Source organism: Ceratotherium simum, chromosome 21 (genome assembly GCF_057802395.1).
Source record: "Ceratotherium simum simum isolate JZ-2026a chromosome 21, ASM5780239v1, whole genome shotgun sequence".
NCBI lineage: Eukaryota > Metazoa > Chordata > Mammalia > Perissodactyla > Rhinocerotidae > Ceratotherium > Ceratotherium simum.
This window is the reverse complement of record NC_141920.1, coordinates 21,488,324-21,508,217: the sequence shown is the minus strand read 5'-3', so window position 1 is coordinate 21,508,217 and position 19,894 is coordinate 21,488,324. Positions and strand designations below refer to the sequence as shown.

The following is a 19,894-nucleotide window of genomic DNA, read 5'->3' as shown; positions in this document are numbered from 1 at the left end:
GGAGACTTGAATTCCCGGCACTGGTACTAATTCTGTGTGACCTTGGGCAGGTTACTGCTCTTCTCTGGGCTCCATGATGCCCTTCCGTCAAATGGGAGCAAGAATATAGTCCTGGGCTTCCCCCTTTCCATTGCGGGGTGGGAGGAAGCAAGACTATTCCGAAGGCTGGCCACGTCCCATCCGCCTTCAATTTCCAGCTGCTGGAAGGAAAGGCCCCCGCCCCTAGAGCGCCGGGACCCTCCCCGGAGCTCCTTGGCCTGCGAGACCGGGCTGAGAGGCCCACCCCCTCCCCGCGAGCTCAGGCCCCGCCTTGGGGGAGGAGCCGAGGGGCGGCACGGAGGCTCGCGGCCGAGCAGAGCCGGCTTCTGTCGCCGCACCGGCAGCTGCGGCTCGGGGACAGACAGACGGAGCCAGGGCCTGGAGCCGCCAGGGGCAGGGCTCGGGAGAGCAGGTGAGTTCCTGCGCGGCGCTGCCTTCCTCCCCGCGCTCCTGCGGCTTATAGGGCGCGAGTTAAGGATTGCGGCGGGGAGGGGGTCCCAGCCTCTGATAGTCTAGCTGGGGGTGTGTAGGGCGCTTTGGCCAGGGGCCGGCAGCTTAAGATAATTGGGGGGGCGGGGGGTACTGGAAAGGCGGGCACCAGGAGCGCAGGGCCAAGGAGTCGGGCTGGGGTGGGGGCGTTCGTTCTCCCAGGTCTTGCGCGCCAGTGATGAGGCCGGGGTAGGGGGCGCATTGGCAGGTTGTTGGCTGGGGCCGCCATGGCCCGATCTTGGGACGGGCAGGGGGGTCCTCGGCTGGATCTGGACCCTTGGGCCGCCGTCTGCCGGTGGGCGCAATGCCGGGCAGCAGGAGCCACAACCGGCACAAAACAGCCCGGCGCCCAGCCTCTGGGCTGGGCATGGGGGCGCCGCCCCCTCGCGTGGCGGTTCTTGGTCCCCGAAGGCAGCGGAGGGCGCAGGGAGCGCTCCTGCCCGGGCGGGAAAGGTCCCCAGGGCAGGTGCCCCCGAGTGCAGACCCGCCCGGCGTCGGAATCCAGCTGACAGCCCCCGCGGGCCCCTGGGAGACCCCGCGCGTGGTTGTTCCGGGGGAGAGGTGCGCCCGGCCTCTCCAAAGGGCCGCGGTGCGCCGGCTGCTGGGTCCCCGGCGCCAGGAGCACTCCTCCCCTCCCGAGTCCCGCGCATCGACTCCGGCCAGAGGCGCGCCCCCGAGCGCGTAGGATGGGCAGAAACTGTGTAGCCCGCCCCAGAGAGGTCGCACAGAGGGGGTCTCCCCAAGGTCACCCGGAGCGCCTAGGCTGAGCTTCCTGGACCGCCGCGTGTGGAGAGCAGGAAGGGGGAGGTGCTCGCTGCCCGCCTCCCTCCCTGATGCAGACTCCCTCCCTGATGCAGACTCCCTCCCTGATGCAGACTCCCTCCCTTCCTCCTCCTCCTCCTCCCCTAGTCCGGACCTGGCTTCACTGGAGATGCTGATGATGCAGCTCCCAGCCATGGGCGGATAACTGAGCCTAGGTGAGCTTTGAATCCGGCCCTCTCGGGAGGGCCGCGCACAAAGCCCGAGACCCAGTGCTCCCGGGCACCCCAGGAGCGGAGAGAGAGGGACGCGGCCGCATAAGCGCTTCTCAGAACCGAAAGCCGAGCTGCTTGCGCGCCCATGTGATTGGATTCCACATAATGGGCCCCTGTTCTCGCTGTCGGTAGCGCCCACCAGCTCCCCGAGGCCCGGGGCACCAGGTGCCGCCTCTGAATCGCCCTCTGTGGAGGACCTGGGCCCTGAGGTACCAGGCGCCCTTTCCCGCAGGGCTCGCTCGGGAAGGGGTCTGTCGTTAGCCGCCTCAGTCCGCGGGGGTACTTTCCTGTGTGCCCTGCCATTTCCTGCGGCTGATGAAGCCCCGGAGAAAAGCCCTCCATCCGGGAGGCCTCCTCCTAGGCTGGTAATAAAGCTTCTTAGCTCAGCCAGTGACTAGCTGTCTGCCCGAGGGCAAAGCACTTGGGTTCTCAGAGCCTCGGCTGCCTCTAGGAAGTGGGACTGATAATCGGGCTGTGGGGAGGATGTCCGAGAGGACCCGCGTGAAGCGCTTGGTGCAGCGGGGCATGGCGGGCTGAAGGCTCCTAGGTAAAGCCGGCGCCTTTCACATTGGTGTGGAGTGGGGCGTGTCTCTTCTTTTAGGCAGGAGCAGAAGTGGAGCCCTGGTGGGTGGTTCTGCAGGGACTGGGGTAGTTTCCACATCTTCCTCCCCCAGCTCTGTCATCAAGAGCCAGCTTGCAGGCGGCTGGTGGGCGCTGGTGAATCCTTTCAGCTTGCTGCCTGCTCACAGGGCCTTCCCACACAAATCCCCCCACCTCTTCTCTTCCCCCTGCCATCTTCTCAGCCCTAGTTCCCAGGATGTTGGGGGCAAGACGTCAACCAGGCCACTCTGGACCTTCAACTTTGCACCTTCCTGTCAATTGGAGTCTACCCAACAGTGTCCCCCTCCCTAGGACCTTTCTGACTCCTCTCCTGCCCCCAGCTCTTCCCTGCTTTTGAAATGTCATCCTTCAGGAAGACCACTGGATCCTTCCTAACCCTCTTTTGGTCTCCTCCCACTGTGACGTTCTTCTGCATGCTCTGTGGTTCAGGTGTCAGGGCTCCTTGCATCCTGATGTGCTCTGAATCTTCCCTGGCATGGGAGGACATGGCAGGTAAGGTCCAATGCATGCTCAGACTTCATTCTCTCTGGTAATTGATGCTGGAGTGGAGGTTAAATTCTAATCTAGCTGTTAAGTCTGTTTGGGAGCCCGAGCCACAGGCCTAAGAGGATGCTGATGCAGGAAGGTGGGTTTTCCCCCAAGGCAAGAACATTTCTGCAGAGCCCATTTGGACTCTCTGGAATCTATGGCCCCAGGTTCTTCTCAAAACCAGCTCCATCCCCAGAGTGAACTTACTCTGACCAACACAGACTGCAGCCAGTCTGGTTTTGCAGATCACAGAAGGCACATACCTGGATTCACGTGCTGTGCTTGGACCTTCAGAAACCCCATCCAACCCTGCCCATCTCCCGTAACCTAGCTGTCCCACCCCCACCCCACCTGCATCCAGAACTAGAAGCATTTGGAGTATAGTGGGTCCCAACTGACATTCTTCCAGGAGAGACCAGGATGACCTTCTTTATCCCGAGCACATCTTAAGAGACTGGGCTTCAAGGAGGGCTTGGACAAGCCCACCTCTTACAGAAAGCTACAAAGTATGAAGAGCAAAGGAGCCAGACAGGTCTAGTTCAAATTACGGCTCTAGACTCAAAAGCTCTGTGACCTGGGTAAATATTTACTTTCAGTGAGTCCTGGTTTTCTCATCTGTAAAATGGGAGTAATAGTAATGCGTACTGCATGGGGTTGGGAGGATTCCGTGAGACCATAATGCGTAGAAAGTGCTTCACACAGCACCTGCTGTGGGCAGGAATGCAGGAAACCATTAGCGTCACTGTCACCACCATTTCCTCCTTCTCATGGGCTCTCAAAGGTCCCACCGCCTCCAGTCTGGGGGAGTCAGACCTCTTCTGCCTCTAGGTATCAGGACAGCCTTACTTCTGCATTCCCTGACTCCTGGGAATTCGAGTCCAGCGTGGGCCTGTCTCCAGGAAGTCTGTGACTTAGCCTTTCTCAGCTGGCCACCATTTTTCAGGATTCGTTGATTCATTCAACAGATGTTTACTCCACTCTAGACCTTGTGCTTAGCAAGGGATTTCGAGATGAATAAGGCAGCCCGCAGGGTTCTCACTCTATGCGAGAGAGGCAGGCCTGGAAACAGAATGAGGATGCTGTGGGATATCAGCTTCACTGGCAAGCAGAGGAGTGAAGGGTAGAGCGATGGGTGAACAGGTGTGCTCAGGCCAACCAACCCAGGTTTCATTCCTGTATCTGCCACCTCAGAGCTGGGTGGTAATGGATAGATGCCTTACTTCTCAAACAGATAAGTTACTGACCTGGGGGGGGGGGTGTGATGTAAGGGGAAGAGTGAGACCCTGTGGGTAAAAAAACTCAGCTTAGGGCCTTCTAGATATTAATCAGTGCTTGCAAATGTTAGTTGCTATTATTATTAGTCTATGATGACCAATAACAGGTGGGAGCACATTTTAGCCCTTCAGAGACAATTTTCCAGGTGGCTGGTACTAGAGGGGCGGGCAGCTGAGCAGAGAGAACAGCTTGTGCAAAGGCACAGAGGCTTGAAAGTGCTTGCTGTCTTTCAGAGCAGTGGGCAGGAGCTGCAGATGGAGCGCCGTCACCACAGGACATGACGGAGGCACGGGCAGCAGGCAAGGCCGGGGAGGTAGGCAGAGGCCAGGCTGCCAGGGGCCCCGAATGATTAAACGCTCGCTGACCCGAAGCAGACACACTGCAGCCTGTGGAGGACTGTCTGATTGTAGCATCCGAGAAAGTCCAGGATTAACTTCTGCATGGGAGGAAGGGCTGGCCTGGGCTCCTTTGCCAATACCATTACCTGTCCCTTCCTCTTCCTTCCACCCGGGATGCACAGGGATCCTCTCCTTCTTCCTGAATGCTTTTCCTACTACTGCACCTGTTTCTCTCTTCCTGGGACTCAGTTTCTCACTTGAAGGAAGGGGATGTAGGTGGAGGAAGTGTCATGATCTGGCTCCCTTATTGATCATAATATAGTACCAAGTGCTTTTCTGGATGCTGGTCACTGTCCAAGGTCTTTGCTTGCATGGCCATTGAATCCTCATACCACTCCATTGAAGTCGATGCATTTATCCCCATTGCACAGGGAGGGAAACTGAGGTACAGAGGGTGAGGCAATTTGCTAGAGGGCATGCAGCTCATACATGGCAGGAAGTCATGTCTGGGGGTCTCTAAAGTTGATATGTGCTATCCTGTACTGTCTCGCTCATGCTCTTTATAAATATCTAAAGCTGATTGCAGAATGTGGGGCTCCTTTCACTGTGTACCCTTGGATGCGGGCAGTAGGCACCTTGGAGAGGGGTCACAGTGGGGTGGGCTCTGGGTACCTGGGGACTGCCCCATTCTCTGCCTGCTCTGATATTTGGGAAGGGCGTGTGTGTCGGCACTTGGCAGGGGTGGGGCGTGTTCTTGGACGTCTCGGAGTTCAGGTCGGCATTCCTCTGCCCGCTAATGTCCCATAAACGTGCCTTGACGCAGGCAGTGTGCAGCTTGATTGATGTGGCAGGTGGCGGTTGAGCTCCACCGTGACCCCAGGAAGGAATGAGTCCTTTAGGATGGCGGTCAGAGCATCACGTGACCACATACCCTACCTGTTTACAGAAGACGTCAAAACAAAGGCTTGAATTTCCTTTTCCATGGGAGGCAAAGTTTAGGGCCAGGGTTCAAATCCTAGCTCTGCCTTCCACTGGTTTTTGGGCCTTGGGCAATTTCTTTACTTCCTTGAGCTTCAATTTCTTCATCTGGAAATACAGATCATCTATACCTTACATATATATACCATTCAGAGTTGTCATAAGGATTTGTAATCATACATAAAATGCCTGGCTTCCAAGTTGTAGATAATATTGATGTAGTATCCACAACATTTTCCTCCATGGTACTTATCATAATTATGATTATATGGTTATTTGTGGTCATTACTCTTTTAGTCTGTGTCACCCACTCGACCAGTGGTTCTCAATTGGGGGCAGTTTGGCCCCCCAGGGGACATTTGGCAATGTCTGGAGACATTTTTGGTTGTCACAACTGGGGAGGGCAGGGAGGGAGGGGAACTACGGGCATCTAGTGCGTAGAGGCCAGGAATGCTGCTAAATACCTTACAGTGCACAGGACCCCCCCACCCCAATCCCAAATGTCAATAGTGCCGAGGTTGAGAAAGCTTACACTGGACCATAAGCGCTGTGAGGTCAGTGACTGTGTCTAATTCATTCAGCTGTGTGTCCCTGGTTGCCCAGCATGATGCCCAGTACACGAGAGACAATCAATATGCATTAAAGGGATGAATGAGGACTTGGAAAGCCTTGTGTCCCCTGGAGTCCCAGAGGTTCGGCTTGCAGGACATTTTTTTTTTTGTGAGGAAGGTCAGCCCTGAGCTAACATCCGTGCTAATCCTCCTCTTTTTTTTTTTTTTTTTTTTTGCTGAGGAAGACCAGCTCTGAGCTAACATCTATTGCCAATCCTCCTCCTTTTTTTTCCCCCCAAAGCCCCAGTAGATAGTTGTATGTCATAGTTGCACATCCTTCTAGTTGCTGTATGTGGGACGCGACCTCAGCATGGCCGGAAAAGCAGTGCGTAGGTGCGCGCCCGGGATCCGAACCCCGACCGCCAGCAGTGGAGTGCACGCACTTAACCATTAAGCCATGGGGCCGGCCCGTTGCAGGACATTTTGAATGGGCAGAAGAGATTTAGATGAACCTGAATGATGAACAGCCAATTGGTAATTCAGGCCAAAGAAATTCAGACCAAGCTCTTTTCCTTCCCAAGCAGATGCTTGGGGGCCTGAATTATCTGAATTGCTGCCGCAGCCACCACTGCATTTTGCTCATGTAGATACAGGACTCACCTTTATCTGGACAAGCAGGCTGGGGCAGGGGAATGTAGGTGCTGACAAGAAACGCCCTGTCAGCTGGGCCCTTGGGATTTGCCAAGCTGGGGCGCAGCTGCTGTCGGCTTCCTGTTTTTTCCCTTTCTGGTGGAATGAAGGAAACCCACTGAATGGCTATTTTTCCACTGACATTTACAGCAATGTGATAGGCCTTGGATTAATGAGGTCAAGCTCCTGTGTGAAATCTGCACGATAACTTGAAGCTTGGCCAACAGGAAGACATCGCGTGTTTTCTTTGGGTCATTTGATGGCTTTGGATGGCTTTGGCCAGGGAAGCAGGGGTCATGGCTCTGTACAAAAGAAGGTGTTTTACACCCTGGAATTATAGAGGCTGGAGTTGTCTCCTTTTCAACCTATTGGGAAGGTTTACTTTAATATGGACTTTGAAATATATAACTCACTAAAGCAGGGGTTCACCGTGAGCCCCAGGTTGGCTGCTGAGCCTAGGTCTGGGTTATCAAAAGAATCACATTGTTTTTCCGGGGCTCTCTGGGAGTTTGAAGGAAAATATTGGCCTCAAAGGGTTTATGGACAGGTTAGAGGTGCACATTGGTTAGAACTTATTCTGGGGCCGGCCCCGTGGCTTAGCGGTTAAGTGCGCGCGCTCCGCTGCTGGTGGCCCGGGTTTGGATCCCGGGCGCGCACCGACGCACTGCTTCTCCGGCCATGCTGAGGCTGCGTCCCACATACAGCAACTAGAAGGATGTGCAGCTATGACATACAGCTATCTACTGGGGCTTTGGGGGGAAAAATAAAAAAATAAAAAAAAAAAAAAGAACTTATTCTGATGGGGGAAGAGAAATTGGGCATGTTTCTCAAACTTGCTCCCAAATTCTCTTGGGGTTCCTGTTAAAATGCAGAATCTGATGGAGTAGGTCGGGCCTGAGCATCTGCATTTCTAACAAGTTCCCGGGGGGAGCCATTCTGCTCGTCTATGAACTGCACTTTGAGTAGCAAGGGTCTGGGGAACCCCAAGTCTACAGATGAGGGGTCCATGGTGTAACCCACTCAAACACAAAAGCAAATTCAGTCTGTCGTGCCCATTTGCACAGCCATCTACTCTGCTGGCTGGCTTGCAGATCACGCCTTCCCTGCACCCCTTCTCTGGGTGCCCAGGCCTGGGACCCAGCATGAAAGAAAGGCTGCTTGCTCCCAAAGAGCAACTCAAACAGCCGGAAGAAGGTGTGAGGGGCTTCTAGTGCTTCCAGAAATGTGTGTCCAGGAACGCACTGTTCCTGGGTCCCCTGGTCCCCTGGGGCTCGCTAAACATACAGACCCCTGGGCCCTAGCTTAGCCCACCTGCATCAGAACTGGCCAAGGCGGAGTCCTGGGAATCTGTATCTTTTTAGAAGTGTGCCAGGTGGTTCTGATTCACAGCCAGGCTGGTGGAGGGGAAGCCGGGAGGAGGAACTGGCAGCATGTGGAGGTTAATTGCTCAGCAGGGCCGGTGTAAGGTTGTAGAGTCGTCTACTGCCCGATGCCACCTGGCTGAGGGAGGGGCCGAAACTTAGCCTGCTCCACTTGCCAAGCTCTGCACCCTGCCTGGAAGGGTGCCCACCTTTTTCTTAATATTAATAATGATCATTAACATTTGGTACTTACTGTGAGCCAAGCACTGTCTATTTAATTCTTTTAGTCCTCCTAGCAACTCTAAAAGGTGGCATTATTACTACCCTTATTTTACTGCTGAGGAAAGTGAGACACAGAGAGGGTCAATGACTTGCCCTGGGTCACACAGCCAGTGAGTGTCAGAGCAAGGATTTGAATCCAGGACATCTGGCTTTAAAGTCCTTGCACTTACCCATTCATTACACTCTCTGGCTTTTCTTTGGACAAAAATGCTGTTGCTCTGTGGGGCTGCCCCTACTCTGAGGGAGTGCCTTTTTTCTAGTTCATCCCTAGATAGGGACAAGGCTGGCAGTGACCTTGACTGGCTCTGGCGTCACACCTGGGTTTGATTCCTGCCTCTACCATTTGCTGCAAGCTTGAGCAAGTTGCTTGCTTAACTTTGCTGAGCCTCAATTTCCCCATGGGTAAAGTAGAAATAATAATAGTATGAGATGATATGAGTAACCATTTAGCCTCTGCTTGGCATGTAGGATGTACTCGATACATATCAACTATTATTATTACATTAGTGTCAGTGAAGTCCGCCCCTGGGAGTCATAGATAGCTTCAGAGCAGAGGGGGACAGGTGAGCAGAGCCTGGTGTCATTTATGTCCCTGGGGACTAAGTCAGTGGTTTGGTTCACCCAGGTTATTTGTGGCTACTACCTACCTAGGCATCCCTAGCCTTCACTTCTTGGCACTGGTTCGAGGCCCCAGTGTCCATGCCAGCCTGGTGAGTTCTCAGAATTTCTTGGCTCCCAGAATGGTTCAGTCTCGATCAGAACTGGCTTTATTTCCTGTCACCCAACAGCAAGTAAAAGGCACACATTCTCACACTTACTCTCTTCTGGGCTCTTGGACCTTCTTGGTGACTCTCCCTGTCTCCAGTCTCCTTTCTAGAACCCTGCAGTCATCGTCGGCTCTCCCATGGACCGGGCAGAGAGCAGACACTGCCTTAGAGACATTGCCTGTTGCCTTTTAAAGAAATAGGGAAGATTTTCTCCAAAATTTCATTAGTTTCGTTCTTTTACATAGAAATCAAGGTTTTGTTTTCTTATTGCTGTATTTTATACTTTTGAATTATGAAAAGAATACAAACTCATTATTATAATTCAAACAGTACAGAAATGTGGAAAATGGAAAGTGAAATGTCCCCAACCATCATCCCCAGCCACTCATTCCTTTTCCCCAGAAGAAATCCCTGAATGTTTTATGAATCTTTCCGTAAATTTCTTATACGTATACAAATCCATGTTCATTTACCTGTTTATCAGTTTTTCTTGTTAACACATTTACACAACACTCTTCTGAAACTTCCTTTTTCAGCTAATTTATCTTAGCGCATGTCAATACATAGAGATATACCTCAGTCTTTGTCTGGTATTCTGGTAATGAAAATTTACCATAATTTATTTTCGAGTTCCTTGCTGACAGTTAAGATTGTTACCAGCTTTTTCCTACCACAAATGTTTGATGCTACAGCATCTTTTCTGATACAGTGTGTATCTTTGTACACTGGTATGATTTTATTCATGGGAAAATTCCATGCAATTTGAACTGTGACAGACATTGTCAAATTGTCCTCCCAAGAGGCCAAACCAATTTCTATTCCCTCAACAGTGTGTTGAATGCCTCTTTCCCCAGCCCCTTCTTCAACACTGAGTATTAAGTCACTTTATTTTTTGTCTGTCTGAGAGGAATAAAATGGAAAGAATGTTTCTGAGCCAGGTCCCGCAGTAATTCAGGTTTTATGAACTTTTATTTATTCATTTATTTAATTTTTTTTGCTGTGGAAGATTTGCCCCGAGCTAACATCTGTTGCCAATCTTCCTCTTTTTGTATGTGAGCCACTGCCCACAGCATGGCCACTGACAGATGTATGGTGTATGTCCGTGCCCGGGAACTGAACCCAGGCAGCCAAAGCGGAGCATGCCAAACTCAACCACTAGGCCACTGGGGCTGACCCAGATTTTATGACCCTTTAGACTGTGCCTACATGAAGATCGGTAAATATTCAAGAACTGCATTTTATCTGGCCTTATGCTTGGAATTAGAGACATGAAATTAAATTAAACCAGTTTCTGCCTTCATGTTGATCCCAATCTCCTGGAGGAAGCAAACACGTGGACAAATAAAATAAGAGCAAAACAGTGTGGTTCAGGTGTGCTAGAGAAGTGCATAAGCTCATCTAACTTTTGTTTGATAAACTCTATCTTCATAAATATCACAAATGAATTTGTAAAATACAGTATAGACTGTGTCTTGGGGAGAGAGAGAAACTTGAACTCTTCAAAAACCAACTTGGTTAGAAGCAGAAAAATCATGCAGCTTCCCCCTAGTGGGGGCAGCAGAGGAGGTGGGCAGTTAGGAAGGGATAAGTAATGTTGAAATAGTCTCTGTGGTGGTTTCCATGTTTATAATGGGGTTTGTTGGAGGGAGGCTGTGCAGAAACACAGCTGAGTTTGCAGCTGGCACTGATTATGGATCACTCATACCTGGACAAATTTGTATGTTAGTCCAGAAAGAGTGAGAGCAAAGGAGCAGAAAGCTGGCTTTAAAAATCCACAACCTTGGAGCTCACCAGAGGTTGGACGTGGTGGCATGAAAAGGCGGTTAGCCCAGGGTTTACAAGGAGGTGTGGTCTGAGCAGTGCCCATTGTAGAATGGATGCACAGAATGGGTGTTCAATGAATGAGTGAGCATCAAAGATGTCTCTGTCTTGTAAAGGGGCCTCCTACTCAAAAAGAAAAGATCTATTTAGAAAGGGGTATGATCACCTGATCTACCCACCTGTGGGGAGCCACACCTTAGCTATACATTTTCTTTGGGTCCCAGATATCTCTTCATTCACTTGAGATATCTTAAAAACAGCACGAGGCAAGAAGCAGTTGAGAATATGAAACAGCGCTGTGGAGTGAACTTAACCAATGAATTGCCTAAGCAGGGATATATAGAGCCAATTGCAGAGCATGCAGAGTTGAAAAGAGACTGTGAAGCCAGGGGCAATGCTAGCCCATCCTTTCATGGAAGGCAAGGCAGGAACCAGGTGAGGTGTGTCCTGGGTTTGACCCCCAGTGTCCGCTCTCTTCTCCCATCATCCAGGTCTATTTTGTCTGGTTTAATGCTACAGCTCTGGTTCCAAGCCAAAGGAGCACTCTCTATGACAGAACTGATGGAATAATCTCAGTGAATTTTCAGTCTCTTGGTCTCCCACCCTCCTGTCCACCCTCTCCCATGTATTGAATACCCACCATGTGCTGGGTGGCTCCATGGTGGGATGTAAAGGTGAATAACACATATCCCTTGTCTTTCAAGAGCATCTAGTCTAATGGAAGGGGCAGATCTGAAATTAACAATTACTACAGAGTGCTGAGTGCCACAATAGAGAAGTGGTCAAAGGCCTTGGAACTAGAGGAGAGAGAAACCCATTTGGCACAGGGCAGATAAAAACAATTCAGAAACAATGTTGTGTAAATATGACAAGGCAAGTCAAGTGCTGAGCACAGTGCCTGGAAAGCTCTTAAGAGGTGATAGATATTATTATTACAGCACTTGCACTAGCTCTCAAAGAACAAGGAAGAGTTTGCCAGGTGGAGAGAAAGAAGGGTATCGCCACCCTAGGGAATGGCATGAATAAAGTTGAGGAGGTGAGTGTGCTGTAATGAAAGGTGCATGGCTTTGTAGCAGAGAAATCTGGGTTCAGATCCTGTTCTGCTACTTACTAGTTGTGACTTTGGGCATGTCAAGATGAGCCTCCATTTCCTAATCTATCTAGTGAGGAAATGGTGCCTGTTTTTAAAGGCTCCTCGTGGGGATTGAAGTTAATTTATGTGTAGTACCTGGCATACAGTGGAGTCTCGGTAGGTATCATTGTGGATGTGTGACTCCCTCAGACCTGTTCAATGTAGCTGGAACAGTGAGTGTTTAGTGGGTTGGGGGTGGGGAGGAGGTTTGGATGGCCAGAGATGAAGCTAAAATGTCAAGGCCAGATACTGGATGGTCTGGACTGTTAGGCTGAGGAGTTTAGACTTGACTGTATAGGCAATGAGGAGGCATTAAATTCTCCCCTGCAAGAGAAATACAGGATCAGACTTGGTTTCAGAATGAAAACTCTGCCAGTGGTGTGGATGGTGGGTTGGAAGGTAAGAAATGGATACAGGGAACCCACTTTGGGAAATGTTGCTTCCACTTTCTTGTCTTGGCAACTCACAGCTCGTACTAGCCTAGTAAAAGCTCTGTTAAGTCCTGTAGTCAGTACTGCCCAGAGAGGCAGATTAGGGCTGTGGGTTAGGAGCATGGGCTTCAGTGTCAAGGCCAATGTGGATTTGAATCCTAGCCCTGTTGCTTCCTGGCTGTGTGCTCTTGGGCAATTACTTAACCCCACTGAGTTTCGGTTTCCCCTTCTATAAAGTGAAGAGTAATAGTACCTTTCTCATAGGCTTGTTGTGAGGATTAAATGAGATAGCATAAATAAAGCATTTAGCTTAGCTCTAGGAATTCAATAGAAGTTGATAATTAGAATTTTAAAAATTACATATTTGGCTGTGGACCCCTTCTTCCATGTAACATCTGTTAACCCCCCCTGGAGCTACTAATGTTCTACACAAAACATCCTGCTGTAGACTTTCTGGAGAAGCAGCAGCACTTTCTGCTCCAAGAAATAGTGAGGAGGGTTGCCAAATTCTAACACAGTGGTTCTTGGATGCTCATTAGACTCACCTGGGAGCTTTTAAAAATTTCAATGCCTGGCTGCACCCCAGACCAATTAAACCAGAACCTCTCGAGGCAGGACCCAGGTATCAGAATTTTTAAAAATTTTAATGATTTATTAAGGTAAAACAAATACAGAATAGTACATAAAGCCCAAGTGAGTGAATTTTTCACGAACTGAACATGCTCGTGTAAACCATATCCTGCTCAAAAACCAGAATATTACAGTACTCCAGAAGCCCCTCTTATGTCACTTGCCAGTTACCCCCCACCACAAGACCATTATCCTGATTGCTAGATTAGTTTTGCCTGTTGTTGAATTTTACATAAGTGGAATCATATAGTGTGTATTTTTTTTGCGTGTTTGGTTTATTTTGGTTAACATTGTGAGAATCATCCATATTGTCAAGTGTAATTGTATATTGCTCATTCTCATTGCTGTACAATGTTCCGTTTTTATGCCACATTTTTTTTCCAGACTACTGTTGGTGGGCATTTTGGATAGCTTACACTTTAGGACTATTACAAATAGTGCTATTAGCATTCTTGTAAATGCCTTTTGGTGAATGTATATGGAAATTTCTGTTGGGTATAATCCTAGGAATGAAATTGCTGGATTATAGGAATTATATGTTCAGCTTTAGAAGATATTGCCGAGCAGTTTTTAAAAGTGGTTGTACCAATTTATATTCTCATTCAGTGTATAAGAATTCTTGCCAACAGTTGGTATTTTCTGTCTTTCAAAAAAAAATTTTGGCTATTCTGGCAGATAGATAGGAGTCTTGCTCTGTGATCTTAATATATATTCCCAGCATCTCCAGGTGATTCCAACATGTAGCCAAGGCCGAGAATATCTTTCCTAAGGTTTTGAAAAAGCAAAACACCTATTAATGAAACTGGATAAAGAGATGTTATAATGGCGAGTGCCTCCCGATCGACTCTCTTTGACGTCTGTACCCAGAGTTTTTTATAGACCTGCTCTGTCTAATCAGCCAGTGGAGGATTTTTTTTTGCTACAGAAGGAGAATATGGAGGTGTATCAAACTTGACAGCCTGCCTCTTATTCCTGTATTCTTTATGTGCAGCAATGGGCTCCATCAGGAGTGATCGGGGAGCTAACTTGAGGAACCTTGAAGCTCTGGAAAGAGGCCACGGCAGGCCTTCAATCTCTTCTTCCAATTTAAGACCTGAAAGAGAAGGGAGGACATGAGAAGTGACTAGTAGTCTATATAGATGTTGACAGATGAAAAGAGCTGGTCTTTGGGACCAGAGTTTAAGGTTTTGTGTTGTATTTTTGCTCTCCTGAGCTTGCCCAACATCTGGCACTTTGAAGATGCTCAAAAAAAATAGTCATTGAAGTCAATATTACAGCTGTGTAAGTGTCCCTAGTGAAAAGCACAACTCACATGGCTGCAGAGGAAGGTGTTGGTGGGGATTTAGCTGATCTGATTAATAGCTTTGGTTCTCTTCTTTGTAGTTTCTATGTTGTGGCCGATATTCCCTATTTGTTCATTTATTTTCCGTTACCCTTGATCAAAGTTATAATAGCTGCTTTAAAATCCTTGTCTGTTAACTTCAACATCTGAGTCATCTTGGGGTAGATCTCTATGGATTGCCTTTCGTCTTGAATTTGGGTCACATCTTGCTGTTTGTTTGTTTTTTAAAATTTTTTTCTAGTGATTTTGATCACATCCTGAACATTTTGAATGAGACTTGAAGGGACTCTTGATTCTATTATGTTCTTCAGAACAGTAATGAATTTTTGTTTGTTTTATCAGGCGGATAACTTGACCAAACTCAAACTCGAAACTCAGTGTCTGCAGGGTAGGCAACAGCTGACATCATCCTTGAGTTCTTTTAGCCTTAGTTGGGCTGTAACTGCATCATTCAGGGATATTTGGGCAGAATTTGCACTCAGAATTTGGGGCTACTGGTCTGTGGCTATTTTTTGGGATGTCTCTCCTCACTTTCCAGCTGTAGTTACCTGAACTCTGTCCTCTCAGTCCTCAAACAGTAACAGCGAAGGTTTCTATCCAAGTTGTAGCCACCAAGGACAACAATGACTGGGGTCTGCCCTCAGGTAAAAAAGCTATAAAAACATGAAAGTCACCTGGTGCCATTTCTTTCTTTCAAATGTTGACTCCACTCCAGTTTCTCTCTGCTTATGCCGGAACAAATCTAGTGCCTTCCAATAGGTTATTTTGTGTGTATATGTGTGTGTGTGTGTGTGTGTGTGTGTGTGTGTGTGTGTATGTGTGTAGAGTTTATAATAGTTATATATAGGAGGCTAGATCCAATAAGAGCTATTCTGCCATTACTAGAAGCAGAACCTTTCTGATCAATAGTTTTGTTCATTAAAGGGCCCTCAGAGTCCCCCTACTCTACTGCCTAGCACATATTTATTGCCATAAATATTTATTTGACTAAATGAATGAGGCTTTAAATTAAAAGTGGAAGTGAATTAGGAGAGAAAATTGACGGAAGAAAACTCTGAAACTAATTACTCGTTGATGACATCAGGTATAAAATAGAGAGGGTGTTCAGTAATTTGCTGTATATGGATTGAAATAATATTAGGGCCCCAGATATCTGAGTGTAGACCAAAGTGGCTAGCATAGTGAACCTGAGATTTCAACACGAGGAGATAAATTCAATTGTGATAGTAACATCACTTGAATGGAGTTGAATTTATGGCTTATGGAGAATTTACCATGTTCAACAGAAATAAAGCTGGTCAAAGGGGAGCAGAGGTATGCCTGGAGTTCTGTCCACCCCAGAGGAGCCAAGAGGAGGGAATCAAAGTGAAGGAACTTTGGCTAGAGATCAAAGAGGGAAGGAACCGGAGTAATGTAAAGGCGGTCTACTACAGCTTTCTTCTCTCTGCATGAGAGGTGACCTGGAAGGTCACAAATGCAGTCCTGAGAGACTTCAAAGCCTACGTATTGGACAGAAACTTCACTTAACCAAAATGCAGAGCATCTGGAAACTTCCTGATTTATTCTACTGACAGTTTCATCTCTTGGAGAGCAGAGGAAAGAGGACAGTTGCTGCTATGAATCTGGTTTGGGAGCTGTTGGGCACAGTGAAAATGAGAAAGTGCTCACCAAGAAAGAGAACACTGGCATAGGGGGCTGAGCCCACAGGGGTTTGGAAGGCAGATTTTATGAAATTTAGGATGAGATACATATATTTCCTGCCCAGGCCTCCAAAAGTAACAACGGCTCCAACAGTAAGGGAAGTTATGAGTTTAATCAGTTAGCCTCACTTTGCATAGATTTCATTAATTCTCCTTTAAGGACACCTCTTCTTGCTACCAGTCGTGCTTCTGTGGGTCGTCTTCTCTGTCTGACATTTTTTCTTTTATTTTCAAGCAGGGGAGATATTAAAAATACTTAACCATCATGGCACAGGGAGAGACCAATCAGAAGAGAGGCTAGCCACAAACAACTGGAATTTCAGCCCTACTAACAAGTTCCTTAACCTCGCTAAGTCTCAGTTTTCTCTCTTTGAAGTGGGACAATACCTATGTTGCAGAGTTGGTGCAATGATTCCAAGAGATGTTACAGGTCCAGAGCTTGACACGGGGAAGGCGTGCTGTGCACAGAAGCTGCCGTTAGTACCCTGGATTCTTTTTCTCCAGGTTCACTTCATCTACACATTTTAAAGGTTCTACGATGCTTCTCTTGAGTTTCATTAAGCATACGTCTTACACTATACTGACTTCAGCGAATATTTTCTCTGAATTTGTTGCAAATTGATCTGTCTGGTTTCTTTTTTTTTTATATAATTTTATTTATTTATTTACTTTTCCCCCAAAGCCCCAGTAGATAGTTGTATGTCATAGCTGCACATCCGTCTAGTTGCTGTATGTGGGATGCGGCCTCAGCATGGCCGGAGAAGCGGTGCATCAGTGCACGCCCGGGATCCGAACCCGGGCCGCCAGCAGCGGAGCGCGCGCACTTAACCACTAAGCCACAGGGCCAGCCCTCTGTCTGGTTTCTTAATCAAAATGTCCTCTTATCTCCTTGATCGCTAATACTGTGGATTTTCTGAAGTATTCTTCATGTCGTGAGGAAGATCTTTTAAAGCGCTTATGGCTCTCTCAGAGTTTTTCCTAGTTCCTTCTTCTCCTTTTATGTGCATAGACTTTGGAACTGAGCAGACCTGGGTTCGAATCCCAGCCCCACCGCTGACCGGCTGTGCGGTTGATTGGCGTCCGTGCTCTGCATTGCTCCAGCACTTCCCCTCCTTGTTCTCTCCTCCTCCCGTGTAGGACTTTCTCCTTCCAGTCCAACTCTCTGCTTTTTATTGTCCTTGTTTCCTTGGAATTATTCTCTAAACCTCCGTAAACAAATGATATGAAAGCTCCCTAAAATTCCTGTCCCAGCTACCTCCTAATTGGGTGAGAACATCTCTGGCTAAAGGGGAGGACATAGCTTGTTAGGGATACCTTAGAGGTTTCTTTTTTTTAATTAATTAATTTATTTATTTATTTATTTTTTGTGAGGAAGATTGGCCCTGAGCTAACATCTCTCAATCCTCCTCTTTTTTTGCTGAGGAAGACTGGCCCTGGGCTAACATCCATGCCCATCTTCCTCTACTTTATATGGGATGCCGCCACAGCATGGCTTGACAAGCGGTGCGGTGGTGCACGCCCGGGATCCACACCAGCAAACCCTGGGTCGCCACAGTGCACCGCATGCATTTAACCGCTTGTACCACCGGACTGGCCCCGCTTTGAAGTTTCTGAAGTGGGGAGAGGGGACTTGTTAGGAAGTGGGCCACAGTCTCCTTCCTCCTTTATGTTGGTGATGGTGTGGGGCCCAAGATGCTTGGAATGGACAAGACAGTGATCCCTGGATCCGGATCCAGATGGAGAAGGATGTTGGCTGGTGGCAGTTCCTCTGCCCCTCCTCCTTCAAGAATGGACCCCATCCAGCTACCAGCAGAATGTTTATCTCCCTGCTCTCCAGGGACAGGGTGGGGAGAGGTGGCATTTAGTGGCAGAGACTGCCATCCTTCACTTGACTTGGCTCAGCACACTGCTTCCTAGAACCTGAATCCAGTCAACTTAAGGGGATGGAGTACAGTTCTTCATTCTACCCCCTAGCACAAGTTATTGGAGAAATTCATACTAGAACCTAAGGTATTCTTGATTCTTGTCTACCATTGAGGTCATGGTGATTTTGTGTTGTTGTCTGGAATAATATACTGGAATTTGAGGGGTCTTTCCACTCAATCTGATAACTTTCTAGATCTTTGTATTTAAGACTAGAGGATTTTGAACAATGTGTCAAAGGCAAGTATTGAAATCCAAGTTTAGGCAAGCATGATGCAGAACAGAGTTACATGTCAGTGCAGGCAGCCACTTCCCACTCCTTTATCCATGGCAGACATTACTAATCAATCACGCACTCATTCCTCTTGTTATCACACACGGCCTCATAACCCCTCCCCTCACAGTGCTGCAAGTAGCCATCACTAATCTAAGAGTTGGCACAAAGGGGAAAATTTGGCCAAGGACGTCACGCTGAGTGATGGAGGCAGAGGAGACAGAGGCTACTCCAGCCTTAGCCGATGTGAATGGCCATCCCATGTAATAAATGTGTAACCCAGAAGGGCGTTCTGCAGCTATAGGTGGCCTTTGGAAAATGATCCCTCCAGCTGCAAAGGGAGTTTTTATCTCCCTGCAAAGGGAGGGGGTGGGCCACACTCCCTCAAGCCTGGAGAAAGTGTGTGTAATTTGACTCCCATTTCCCTGTGCTTAGCTATTACATAAGCTTCTTTAGAAGACTGGCTGTTTGGTTTAGCACTGTGACTGTGACTGACTAATGTGTTCGTCGACATCATGTCAGCTTTGTGTGTGCCCCATCCTTGGCACCTTCATTCTGTCCCCTGCAGCCTCCCCCACACTGGCATTCTTACCCACAAGTGTGTGGGCCTCTTTGTGGGTTTAGGTTCACGGGAAGAAGCTCAGCACGGAAGACTGGTGTGCTCATGGGTTTTCCTTCACCTGCTCAAGCTGTGGCTTCCTTTGAAATTTTCTTGGAGGTGAGCCTGAGAAAGCCATCTCACCTTCACAGGCAGAACAAATCCAAAACATCATTAATATCTACTCGGAATGGTCCTTACAGGCTGTATAGCCTGGTGGGTTACCAAGTGCTGGGCTGCAAAGATGCGTGATAGGTGCTTGCTCCTAATACAGATGATCTGTCTGCCAGGCCAGGACTGGGGCTTGCGTCCAGTCCCACTTACTATCCTAGGTGGACCTTCTCTTTCAGCAGGCTCGTGAGTGAACATGGAGTTCCTGGTGGTGGGGACCGCAACATCGTGTTATGGCTTGGCTTTGTTGAATTGTCAATGTTAGACAGTTTTTCCTCATTCCAGCCTGATCCTATTTCTTCACTTTGCCTGTCCATGATCCTAAGTCTGCCCTCTAGAGGCTCTGAACAAAGTTAATCATTTTCCTCGTGGGTCTTGCTAAGGCCTGGTCCTATATTCCCCATATGGCCCAACCAGTTCAGATAGAGGTCAAGTGGGCCATTATTATCCCAATGCTGGATATGATTCTTTTCCTGAGAACTCAAGATGCATTAGTTGCTTGATCATTGTTCATACTGAACTCGTGGTTTTTGAATCCTGCTGCCCTCCCCTGCCCCGATCACCACCCCACCCAAAGTCTTGCCAAACTGGGTCATAGTAAATGGGCTTCAGGAGACAGTGACAAGTCAGGCCAAGCCCAGAGCCACCACTCAGAGGTCTGAATGAAGGAACACACCTGGGAGAGGCAGAGTTAAAGAGCAGGCCCTTGGGGACAGGAGTCCCACAGCAGATTTAAGATTAGAATGTCTGTCTAGGATGACTGTGCCTGAAATCTAGAAGGCTCATCCAGCAAGGATAGGACAGTCAGTCCACAAAATCCCACGAGGGTGGGGTTGAGGGTGACAAGGCTAATTTCTAATTCGGATATTTGGAGCACCAAAGGCCCCAGAAGTCTCTTTGCTCATAAGTAAAGTGTCTT

The 19,894-nt window shown here is 48.5% G+C and overlaps 1 protein-coding gene across 1 annotated transcript in view; it reads left to right on the top strand.

Moving 5' to 3' along the window:
* The first annotated feature begins 354 nt into the window (after window positions 1-354).
* Window positions 355-19,894, top strand: part of PPP1R16B (protein phosphatase 1 regulatory subunit 16B) — a 103,145-nt gene continuing 83,605 nt past the window's right edge. Inside the window, exon 1 of the mRNA XM_004430403.3 lies at window positions 355-451. The gene's annotated coding sequence lies outside the window, so the exon portion shown is untranslated. The remainder of the gene's footprint in view (window positions 452-19,894) is intronic.